Raw genomic sequence first — 13171 nt, 5'->3', positions numbered from 1 at the left:
GAGAGAGAGAGAGAGAGAGAGAGAGGAGAGAGAGAGAGGTTCGGGGTGAAAATGTCTTTATTTACAATCACTACTGGAAACTAAAGTGAGCTACACCCAAGATGATCTCAATATTGAAAGCTTTAAGCTTATACAAGTCATCCTAATAACAATTCATTTTGCAAGGAGGAAGTAACAGAGCTTATACCTAATAATTATAATTCATTCAGAGCTTATACCTAATAATTATAATTCATTTTGCAAGGAGGAAGTACCGGGGATTACATACTGGGAATGCAAGTGATCCTCCTATTTTAAGATAATTAATAGAGATGGAGAGCATGATGAAGGTCTTAGTCTGTACTCTGTAGTAAAAAAGAATTTACAAGAAAGAAGAAAAGTCGTAACAGAATAATCGTAACAGAATCTGTGTAGATCAGATGTGTCCTAACCTTTATCCATGTTTTACTAGATTCAAGTCCAATTTCATCATTTTATTTTTGGCGAAGGGAATACATTAAAGTCCAAGTTCAGGTTCAATGGTTCATCCATTGAATCAACCCACTAACCCAGCTGCCAACTCAGCCCAACAAAACCATATGCATGACGTCAGCCACCACGCCAAAAGCTTCAACGCTGAAAATAGGCGCGTCAAAGACACGATCCACTCACAAAATGCGACACACGTTGGTGGCACGCGTTAGTCAAATCACTGCACCGGAACTCTCCTCACCGCATCAGAAAACCAAGAACTCCGACGAGGACCGAATTACCCAAAAACACAGATTGTTAAAACTTATTCAATTCCAACGTGCATTAAGACCAATGGATAGTGATCGAAGAGTAGACGAACAACTCTACCTCAACCGACCCAAAAGGTCGCCGGAAAGTGGAGTCTCGTCACCTAAAAGCTCGTAGCCCTCTTCGTTGATCTCCCTCCTTAACGACTGCATGTGCAAATCAAGGGCACTAGAGAGTGGACGACACGAAGAGGAAGCAAACACCCTCGTTGGGCAGGCTAGGGCGGCCAGACGGCGGCAGAAATGGCATGGATAAGTTGGTTGGGTGACGCCGGTTCCTGGTTTCGTCTCGAGCTCGAAGTCGGGGTCTGACCAAGGCGCTGACCCGTGCCCTTTTTAAACTCAAATGAACGGCTGCTATTTAAAAACTTGGTTGATCAACGGTTTAAATAAATCAAGGTAATTTTTAATTTCTAATTCACACTTAAAAACATATTTTAAAATTTAATAAACACGTGATAACCTAAATCTGATTTCAAATGGGTAGAAACTGCTGCATTTTCTAAGTGACACAGAGTGATCCCAATGACTCAGGTCACTTTAGCCAAGTGACCCAACGGGTGAACTTACTCATAGAAGTGAGTTAATAATGATTCTCATTCCTTAGGGAATCAACTTATTAATCTTTTAATTTTATGAAAACCTAAACTACTAAATACAATATTTGTACGTATTAGAAGTTTTTTTTTAGTCCACTTCATCCCTATTCTGATTCCTTATTTCCCATTCATTCAACAAGTAAACGCACAATATAATGACTCATTCTATCTCCATTTCTTCTCTACTCCATTTTTTCTCTTTCTAATATTTTTTTAATCTCGTTCAAGATTAGTAAGCTCCATTTTTTCTCTTTTTAATATTTTTTAATCTCATTCAAGATTAGCAAGCACCCCAAAAGTCGATGAAGAGCGCCTAGAATTTTAACCAATGTACAGATTTGAATGAGACAAAAAAAACATTAGTTAATATCATTAATACCGTTGACAGTCACAATCCAAGATTAGTCTCCAGTTAAAAAGTCCATGACCAGAGTTGGCTAGAGAGAAAAGTTTAGCATAGAGAAAATCTTAGGTGCGACAGCCGCATCACGTGTCCTGTGTGACCCATACAGCGACATGTGTTTTTTTTTTTTCGTCAACTCTTCTCCCTTCCTTCCGCTCTGTCCTCCGGTGAAGCTTTTTCACAACTCTTCTTCTTCTTCTTCTTCTTCTTCCTTCCTCTCTCTTGGTGGAGGCGAGCTCGATGGCGGCAGGTTGTCAGCCGTATGGTGGAGGCGGCGGTGGGTGTTCCAAGCGGCGGCTGGGCAGAGAGGCCTACTATGCTTTTATCGGAGGGGATAGGTTTCGCCGAAGAAGCCGGAGAAGAGCTGCGAAAAAAAATAAAATAAAAAAACACGTGTCGTTGTGCGACTGGTGGGTCGCACAGGACACGTGCTGCGGCTGTCACACTTAAGATTTTCTCTAGCATATGATATATCTATGTACAGTTTTGAATGAGTCAAAACATTATATTCAATAACGTTGAAAAATCATGTAATCTGACGTCGGTCCAAAAACTAGGTGGAGAATTTGCGCACCCAACTATTCCATTATAAATAGCGCAGAGTAGAATTTAGTTCTTCATCAACTTACTCGTACAGAAAGTTTTCTCCTGCATTACTGAATTATGTCTCTCCTAGTTTTAGCATCTCAAATTCACGAGACAGATACTGGTGCTGATGTTAAGCTACCTCTAGCTTATTATGAGTATGCCCCATGCATTTGGGATGATCATTTTCTCTCTTATTCTACCACGGTAGGATTTTATATTTTCCGTTGATAAATACCTACATTTTAACTATAAAGCTTCAGTCGTTGGGCATCGTTTGATTTTATTGTTTTGCATCATTGCAGTACCATGTAAGCTATATGTATATTACTGTTCTTTTGATTCCCTAACATGCATGGCGGAAAAAAAAAATCCATCTCTGGAAACGTTCACACATACACGTATATACATATTTTACGTACAACCCTTAAAATACTAAATCATATAGTATTTCTGATCTTCAATTTGCATGTGTAGAAAGTCAACATTAAACTGGAGCAACATGTCCGAGAATTGAAAGAAGAGGTGAAGAGAATGCTAATGGATCTCGCTAATGTATCTGGTTCACAACAAATAGACTTGGTTAATGACATTCAACGTTTAGGCATGGCCTATCATTTTGAAAATGAGATTGATGAGATTTTGAAACAAATTCACCACAACTACTCTTGTGGTACTGATGATGATGACCTTTACACTACTGCTCTGCATTTTCGATTGCTTAGACAACATGGTTATAACATTTCATGTGGTAAGTTGCATGCCAATTTGTGTGTCAATTCCGATCGCCTTACTTTCAAATTATTAAATTAAGAAGAAGAAAAATACGTTATGAACTACGAATGCTATTGTCTTCGTAGTGATTTTGTAAACTCTTTCATCTATACTGATAACAAACAAGACATGAAATTCTTCTATCATTATGTCTCTATCTGTTTATATAGCGATAATATAATATATAGATGCTCGTCTAAGGAATTGCCTACTGATGCAGATACATTCAACAAGTTCAAGGATGGAAATCATCATACATTTAAGGCATCTCTTCATAGTGATGTATCTAGACTATTAAGCTTGTACGAAGCCACCCATCTTAGGGTACACGGAGAAGAGATACTCGAAGAGGCACTTGCCTTCACCACCACTCATCTTGAGTCGATCAAACACAGTTTAAGACCTCCACTTTCGAATCTAGTATCCCATTCCTTGAATCAGCCACTTCGAACGAGTGTGGCGAGGGTAGAAGCAAGACATTACTTGTCGATCTACCAGGAGTGCGATTCACATAACGAGACTCTCCTAACTCTGGCAAAGTTAGACTTTAACTTAGTGCAGCAACTCCATCAGAAGGAGCTATGTGAAATAACAAGGTTAACTATCAAACTACGTGAATATCTATAAAAAGGAATAAATCCTCTTGTATGTTTATGTTCACCTAGTCACTAACTAACCAAGAAAGAAAAACAGTGTTGATTTCACTAGCTAAAAAAACACTCTAGGGTTTATAGTTCTACCAATTAAATCGTTTTGTAATTGATCGCAGGTGGTGGAAGAACTTGGACGTGAAAAACAAGCTACCATTTGCAAGAGACAGAGTTACCGAAGTTTACTTCATCTGGGTTTTGTCAGTGTACTTCGAACCACAGTTTTCCTTTGCTAGGAGGACATCCTGCAAAGTCACTGCAATATCATCTATTATCGATGACATTTATGATTCCCAGGGCACACTCGAAGAACTAGAGCTCTTCACTGAAGCTATTCAGAGGTAATTCTATTATTTAAAATTGAGAAAACTGTGTGATTTCGACCAAAGAGAAATGCAAGGCTAACTTCTCAACTAATTGATTAACTAGGTGGGATATCTGTGCCATAGATCCATTGCCAGATTATGAAAGTTTTTTATAAGGCAATGTTAGAAGTCTATATCGAAATTGAAGAAGAGCTCGCAAAGGAGGGAAATTTGTATCGAATCCACTACGCCATAGAAGCTGTAAGCCCCATTTACCTAGTACCTTTCTATATACATAGTGCAAGTAACACACGACTTAATTTCCTTAGCAAGTAACAAATGTTAATCGGCTGCATATATGTCTCTTATATAGATGAAAAAGCAAGCAACATATTACTTCCATGAAGCAAAATTGTTGCAACAGAAACACATACCAACGTTGGATGAATACATGGACCTAGCACTACCGAGCACGGCCTACCATATGCTAATAACAACAGCCTTTGTTGGAATGGGAGATATTGCAACGCAAGACTCCTTCGATTGGTTGGCCACTTATCCCAAGGCTGTAAAAGGAGCTGAAGTAGTTTGTCGACTCATGGATGACATAGCAGACTACAAGGTACATACCATATACCTATTTCTACATAGCAAATCTTGAACCAAGATGATCATGTATCCCATTGTCTTTGTAGTTTGAGCTGGAGAGAGGAACTGATATCTCATCTGTGGAGTGCTACATGAAAGAACATGGTGCCACAGAAGAAGAAGCAATGACTGAATTGCGTAGAAGACTGAGTGACGCATGGAAGGACATAAACGAATCGTTCTTCCTTCCTAACGCTCTTCCAAGGCCGCTACTAACTCGAGTTCTTAACTTTGCTTGTGCCATGGATGTTGCATACAAGTATGAAGATAGTTACACTACTCATCATGCGAGTATACTCAAGGATTTTATAGTTCCTACTCTTGTAGAATCTGTGCCTTTATAAGTTTCAAATCTTGCAGTTTCTTTTATATGATCTTATGGCTGGTACTCATAATAAACTCGATTATATCGAGCTTCTGATTCTATTTTGCTTCTTCAAACACCCGACTGTTGGGTAATGTGCTGCCATCAATAAACTTTCTATTTAAATATGCAGCCCTCTCTTTATTAATTACTGCTTGTTCGAAAAAATTGATCAGTTGCATTGCTGATTAAGAGAAATCTGCAGCCCTCTCTTTATTAATTACTGCATGTTCGAAAAAATCTTTGTTGATCCATTGCATTGCTGATTAAGAGAAATCTACAGCCCTCTTATCTAGTAGCGGAGCCAGAATGAAAATGTCACCTGGGCAAATTGTAACACACGAAAAAATTTGATCGACAGTGCGAAATTTTTTGGTTAATTAAGAAGCAAAAGGATATCTTATTCTAGCTCGGAAGCATCAAACAAAAACAAAACAGTCAACATTCAACAAATTGTCCTATATATAATTACTCCTATATTGCAACAAATCCTAATGTCCTAATACATAAAATGTCTATATCAAGGTAGGGTCCGGATGAAATGACACTTTATTTTACACAAACTAACTTTTATCATTATAAGCGTGATGTGGCAGATGATGTGAAAATAATTTTATATAGGGAAAATGCCCTAATACCCAAATATTTGAAAACTAAAGTTCATTCCAATTAAAGTCTTATCCTTGTGCCCATTCCAATGATTCTTGAGAAAAAGACGTTATTACCCTGTGTTTAATTAAATCCACACAGTTTTTATCTCTTTCTTCTTCTTCTTCTTCTTCTCCTTCTTCTTCTTCTTCTTCTTCTTCTTCTTCTTCTTCTTCTTCTTCTTCTCTCTCTCTCTCTCTCTCTNTCTCTCTCTTCTCTCTCTCTCTCTCTCTCTCTCTCTCTCTCTCTCTCTCTCTCTCTCTCTCTCTCTCTCTCTCTCTCTCTCTCTCTCTCTCTCTCTCTCTCTCTCTCTCCTCCTCCTCCTCCGACGCTAGCTGCCCACACAAGCACCGCTACTTCATCTCCTCTGACCACCTTCTCTTCCCGATCCACCTTCTACCGCGCCTAATCACCCGGTCCCCGGCGCCGTCTCCGTCGTCTCTTCTGCCGCAGCCCAACCTCGTCGTCCCACTTGCCGGCGCTGCCACCACCGCCTTCTCCCTCCTCTTCTTCCTCCTCGTCTGCTTCCGCAACTCTGACCACCTTCTCTTCCCGATCCACCTTCTGCAGCGCCCAATCACCTGGTCCCCGGCGCCGTCGTCGTCGTCTCTTCTGCCGCAGCCCAACCTCGTCGTCCCACTCGCCGGCGCCGCCACCACCGCTTTCTCCCTCCTCTTCTTCCTCCTCGTCTGCTTCCACAAAATCACCCGCAACCGCACAGCCCCGGAAACCGGCTCTAAGCTGCCTCACCGCTTCTCCTACTCCCGTGGACGGGCGTTGCTTGCCGGCGTGCGCCGAGGTCGGTGGAGGAGGCCGGTGTGCTCACCGTCGGGGAAGGTGGGTGCCCAGAGAAGAAAAGTGGGTGCTCACCGTCGGGCCGGTTCTTCAGTTCTCTCCTCTCCGGTCAGTAACCAAAATTATTAGGGGTCAATAACTGAAAACTAAGTGATTATTGGGTGTCAGTAACTGAAAACTAAGTGATTACTGGGTGTCAGTAACTGAAAACTAAAAGTTATTGGGGGTCAGTAACTAGTTATTAGGAGTCAGTAACTGGTTACTGGGTGTCAGTAATTAATCAATAACTGGTTACTGGGGGTTAGTAACTGGTTATTATGGGTCATTAACTGGTCAGTAACTGATTATTGGGGGTCAGTAACTGGTTACAGAGGAAAATCCGGTGACCGGAATCCGGCGGTCAGTGACCGGAGTCCGGTGTCCGGCGGTCGGTGACCAGAGTCCGAGATTCCGGCCAAGTCTTTTCATGTTGAAGAGGTGGGGGCAAAATAGTCTTAAAATAATATAGTTTGTTAAGACTTTAGTAAAGATTTGTGCATTTGGGTATAAAAATGGTACCTTATATTGGAATGGGCTAATGCAAAAGATTATCATTGGAATGGAAAATAAGGGGTTTGAATTAGTACTAAATGGACATTTTCCCTTTTATATATGTATTAATAGATAAACTTATTGATAATAAATTTATAATTATGGAAGATTAAAGATAGAAGATGAACATCTTCATGTTTTTGCAGAACGCATTCTTCTTATGGGAATTGGGAAATATGAGAAACCTAGATCTCTCCTTTCAACATCAATTGCTTGAGTTGAAAAATTAAAATTCATCCCTCCCCGGCCGGTGCCCTTCATTTTCCATCTTAGTAGTATTAGTAATGGTTCAAATTTTTATCTCTCCTCTTCTTGGGGTTGTCAATGGTTTTCAGATCCCCTCTTTTTTTGTTTGACATTGAAATCACATAATTCGATTTAGGTCTAGAATCTAGATGAAGAAGATTGATGGTTTTTGTTCTCAATCTAAATATTGATCTTACATGTTCCGCTAGAAGATGTTTACGATTACGATAGTATCGTTATTGCAATCAAACTTAGAGAAAATACATATGGAGGTTGTTTTCTTCCTGCACGAAGAAGAATATGACATTCACCTTCTAATGATTTTCTATATAAAATCCTCTTCATTTAAGTTTTAATTTTCATTTTTAGAAACTAAAATTGTTTCCACATCATGTTTATAATAAATCAAGACCATTGAAAATACTTAAATCTAATGGTTGAAAAACGTAGTAAAAATTTATGTAAAATAAAGTGTCAATTGATCCGGACCATCAAGGTAATATCCTATATCAATAAATCCTAACTCTGTGAGTTACCGCCTATCAATAAACAAATTCTGTAAATATCCTATAATATTAACAGATCTTATATGAACACTCCACCAATTAATAAACGAAGTAAAGCAACATTGAAGTATATGATGGCTTTTGAATTGTAGCCCGCTCTATCCACAATTGTATTTTAAAACATAAGCAAAGAAGATGCAACAATTTTAAAACAAATCATATTTTAAGCAATCCACGTACCATCCAACAATTTTAGGGATTAAGCTATTAGCCAATACCTGGGAAAGTGGCCAAGTGGGGAGAGGGTACGGGCAGACTGGGGAGACGAGCTTTGGGCGACGGACGAATCAACGACAACGATAGGTCATAGACAAAGGTGTGACTGTGAGATTGAGAGGAACTGACTAAGGTAGACGGGGGAAGTAACTCAAGTAAAGAAGCTGCGGCCAAATGACTTTCATGTTTTTATTTTTATTTATATATTTGTGATTTTGGGCTTCAAAATATGACCTTGGCTGGCTCCGCCGCCCCTGCTCTCATCATTGCTGAAAATTGAACTTAGTTGGTGAAATTCAATGTTTAAGCTGGTCTAATAATATATTTTAAAAATGAGTGACGCAATTTTGAAACAAATTTACCACAACTACTCTTATGGTCGTGATGATGACCTTTACACCAATGCTCTTCGTTTTCAATTGCTTAAATAATAAGGTTATAACATTTCAAGTGGTAAGTTGAATTGCATATGCATGTCAATTTGTGTGTCATTGATCTAATTGCTTGTTTTATATTACTAGAAAATTTCGTAAAAGCCCTTTTATAACATTTTCTTTCACACAAATCCACCCTAATTTTTTTCAAACGCATATAAGTTCACTTTTCTTACTCAAATTTTTTCATCCTGACCATCTTACCCTTACTTAAAAATATGACTGCCTCACAAAACTACTCTCTCTCTCTCTCTCTCTCTGCGACGTCGGCTCGACCTCGACTGCACTCACCTACGGCGATGATGTCTCGACTGCGCTCACCTCCGGCGACGACGTCAGCTCGACTGCGTCTCCAATTCCATCGACGACAACCTCCGGCTCGACATCAATCGAATCTTCCATTTTGTCGACTTCGACCTCGATTGGATCTCCGATTCTGTCGGGGACAAGCTTGACTAGATCTCTGATTCCATCCTCGACTGGATCTCGGTCAGGTGAAAACCTCGATTAGATCTCTGATTCCGCCGATGACGACCTTGATTAGATCTCTGATTCCATCAACGGCCTCTTCCTCGACCTCTGCTGCATCTCTGATTCGGTAACGTAAGTTTCTAATCTCGTCGGGATTTGGTTTACACGAATTTAAAACAAGCAACTACGTGCTTTTCTTATATTTGTTGTGTGATGGTGATGGATTTTAGGACGAAGGAGAAGCATTGGAGCTTCAACGTGAAGGCGAAGGGGTTTTGGAAGAGAAGAGGTACCAGTTGAGGCGGTGGTCGTGGAGGAAGAGGTAGAAGTAGAGAGTGACAGTAGTAGTTATCTATAATTGTTGCAATATCTTTTGTAATAACGAGTAGTATTTTTTCGATATAATGATAGTAATTTTTTATGTTTGTGGTGGTATCTTTTTAACACTGTGATATTATCTTTATGAGTCTTTCTTAGCATCTTTTCAACAACATAGTGATAATATATTTCTTTCTATGTTAGTATATTTTCGAGATGATATCATCAGTAGCTTTCTCATTGTGTGGTAGTATCTTTTCAATATAGTGGTGATATATTTTGTTGCTAGCGGTAATATTTTTTCTTTGGTGGTAATAGTTATTGTTGCTGGTGGTAGTAGCTTTTGTTGCTGACGGTAATATTTTTTTTCCTGGTGGTAGTAGCTTTTGTTGTTGGCGGTAGTAGATTTTATTGCTGGTGATAGTAACTTTTTTGCTAGTGGTAGTAGCTTTTGTGATCGTTGGAATCCTTACCGTTTCTCGGCCAGAAACATTGTCGGAGCTCAGCCCGAAAATTTGACCAAGGTCGGCCAGAAAATTAGCCGTGGCTTGGCTGGGCTCCACCGGAGGTTGGCTGGAGACCACACCGAAAAGGATAGAGTAATTGTGTTTGACTTTTTGTCACACCCCGAATTTTGGATGAATAAAAATTCCAAATTCAAGGCAGGATAATTAAAAGAAAAACAAACTTTACAACATTTTAGTTTTACAAGTTGTGAAAGAATAAATTGAACAAGGTAAAACCTCCCTCAATACTCACAAAAAACTAGAAAGTAAACACAAGAAACAAGCCTAACTGCCGCAGCCTCAACTCTGCTAATCTTGACCTGCAAAACAACCTCTACACCAACGATTGGTGCACCGGGTTGTAAACAACAAACCTGGTAAGCTTTAAAAGCTCATATGAGTAAAACTCTAACAACAAACTCAACCCAACAACACATAAGGTAAACACCAAGAGTTCATGTATTAAAAATAAATTCAGGAAAACACTTACAAGCAAGAGAAATCAAAAGAAGAAATTAAGAAAAACACAATAATCCACAATCATTCAAAATCATAAATGAAATCCTGCAAAAAGTATAGTTCAGGAATTCCATTAAAATCACACAATTAAAATTAGAGAATCTCTTGCGGACAAGCATAGTTCAGGAAATACTCGAAACAAGGAAATTAAATGACATCATATAAAAACATCACACAATCATTTCTCTACTCTTACTTATGGGTTCGTCAACGCAAAGTCATCCCCCATAAGTAACTAGACAAACACGTACTCATGGGTTGGTCAACACATAGTCATCCCCCATGAAGTACCGACATACTAGAGCTCTATATTGACCGTAACCAATTACCCGGCCAAGGCTTGGTTCCCGGTCCACCACGAAGGCTCCTAATCTAATGCACACCATCACCACTAAGGCACACACATTCACAACTAATGCAACAATCACCACTAAGACACCATTCCACAACGAATACACTCACTCACCACTAAGGCACACATAAACACGTGGATATAAATATTAAAAACAAGGATAATCTACCGACTCTAATTATGACTCATGATCGGAAGTCCTTTTGAAAGATTATATTATTAACAGAAAACTTGTTTTCACTTACCATGAGCCGTTGACGATCAAGCTCATTTATATTTAAAAACAAATCATTTTCTTTCAAGGACAACTTCACAATTAGCCATAATTATCATCATCATCAAAATCAAAATCACCATCATAATCATCATCATAATAATTATCATAATGATTATCACCATCAAAACCAACATCACAACCATCATCAAAATCAACATCACAATCATCATCTTAATCATCATCAAAATCAACATCACAATCATCATCAAATCATCATCAAAATAAATAGGCCACAAAGTGGACCTTGGTGAGATTTTTACTCACCTTAACTCCCGCTGTGTCTTCACACGCACAACACAAGCATATAGCTCAAAACCATACTCCACAAGTCACCTATTAACAAAAACGTTAACCTTAGAACTATCAACAACAACATTATCCGACTCGAACCGAAACTCATGTCCTAACCCACGAGCTTGTCACTCGAGACAAATCCTCCTCCTTGACCTCTAAAAGGTCACCGAAATGTCCTACACAACTTATAGAACTACTAACCAGATTCTCATGTTCGGATTTACCCAAAACTGAACCGAACGGAACTTAGCACCAAGTGGAAACCCTAGCATACAATAATGGTAACCAAAACCTACAACCCACATACCAACACGTTCGTAACGAAGAGTACAACCTAACCAGCACCCCAAAACACCACAGACACTACCGGACGCGCCGGCACGCGCCACCACAAGCGGCGGCTAGTGGGCCCCACGCGCCACCTCGAAACTTCAACAACTCAACAAACTTCCAACAGCAACCTTAAAGAGCACAGCAAAATGAACACTTTTAATACCTGAGGTTTCGCCCCAATTGGCCGGAAACATGCCGGAAACTCGCCGGAAAGATTGGGATCCACCACCGCCACTCTCCGCCGTGAGTCAAGCTTCAACACCACCAGGGATCGAACGAGGACGTCCAACCCTTCCTATCCCGAGCGGTTTCAGCCTTGTCGCCGCCGCCGGAGGTGAGAAAACCGGTCAGGTTGCAATCCGGGTCGCCGCCCTCACTGTTGGCGCTCGATCAGCGCTGATCCGTCCATGTCATCTTCACTCGCCAACACAGGGAGCCTTGCGCCGAGGAGATGAAGCTTTTCCGACCGGTGCCGTCGTCTGGGTCGGCCGAAAAAGTCGGGTCGGGTCGACTGGGTCCGGGTTAGGTCGGCTGGGCGTTTTGCACTCTCTCGGGGTCGGGGAGAGAGAAGGAGAGGGGAAGGATTTGGGTTTTCTGAAAAATGTGAGGACTCAAGAGAAAACTTTCTTATTTAACCCAAAATTCCCGTAAAGCCGCAAACTTCCGCTGACCATAACTTTCTCAAACGAAGTCCGTTTTACGCGTTCCACGTGTCTACGAACTCGTATCGTCATGCTCTACAACTTTCTTGAAGAAAGTTTCTCAAGAAACCCAACGAATAAAAAGTCAACCCTATGACCCTAAATGAAAAAGAAACCCTTTCGGGTAATTTATGCATCCGAACGCTTCCGCTCTTCCTTCGAACCTCAAACACACTAACTTCTAACTCAAAAATTCCCAAATAATATTAGAAACTAATATCAAATTTCCGGGGTATTACACTTTTTGTTCTAATAATATGTTGGTTTTTGATATTGTGACAACCCAGAATTTTAATGTGTATATATCTATTTATTTGTTTATATTTACTATATATCTATTTGTTGATCACTGTTCATCTACAGTGATTTACTGTTTATCTACAGTAAAAAACAGTTTTGGACTCGGGTCAAATTTTTTTTTTGGCTGAAAAAGAAAGAGTAGATTGGATTTCGCAGTTCGCACACTATCTAGAAAAGACCCTCTAAAATTTGCTCTGTTCTGTCTCGAATGTCTCCGAGGAAAAGAGTAGATTGGGAAAAGAATGAAAGAAAGAATCGAGGAGAAAGAACATAAGAGATATACTCTTACTACTATGATAAGTGCTTTGTTGTTAAGTATTTTAAATTGAATCTACATAAATCCTGCACTTGATATATTAGAAATGAGAAGAAAAGAAGAAAAATTTTGAACATAAATCTCGCAAATCTCGTGGCAAAGCGCAGGTCATAATTCTAGTGTGTGTGTGTGTGTGTGTGTGTGTGTGTGTGTATACAGAAAGGATAGAAAGCGGACGTCC

At 39.8% G+C, this 13171-nt stretch overlaps 1 pseudogene; it reads left to right on the top strand.

Moving 5' to 3' along the window:
• Positions 1–2444: 2444 nt before the first annotated feature.
• On the top strand, positions 2445–5087 carry LOC101305952 (annotated as a pseudogene).
• Positions 5088–13171: the final 8084 nt, after the last annotated feature.

Source organism: Fragaria vesca, linkage group LG5, assembly GCF_000184155.1.
Source record: "Fragaria vesca subsp. vesca linkage group LG5, FraVesHawaii_1.0, whole genome shotgun sequence".
NCBI lineage: Eukaryota > Viridiplantae > Streptophyta > Magnoliopsida > Rosales > Rosaceae > Fragaria > Fragaria vesca.
Note: the sequence above shows the minus strand (reverse complement) of the source record. Positions and strands in the feature narration are given on the sequence as shown.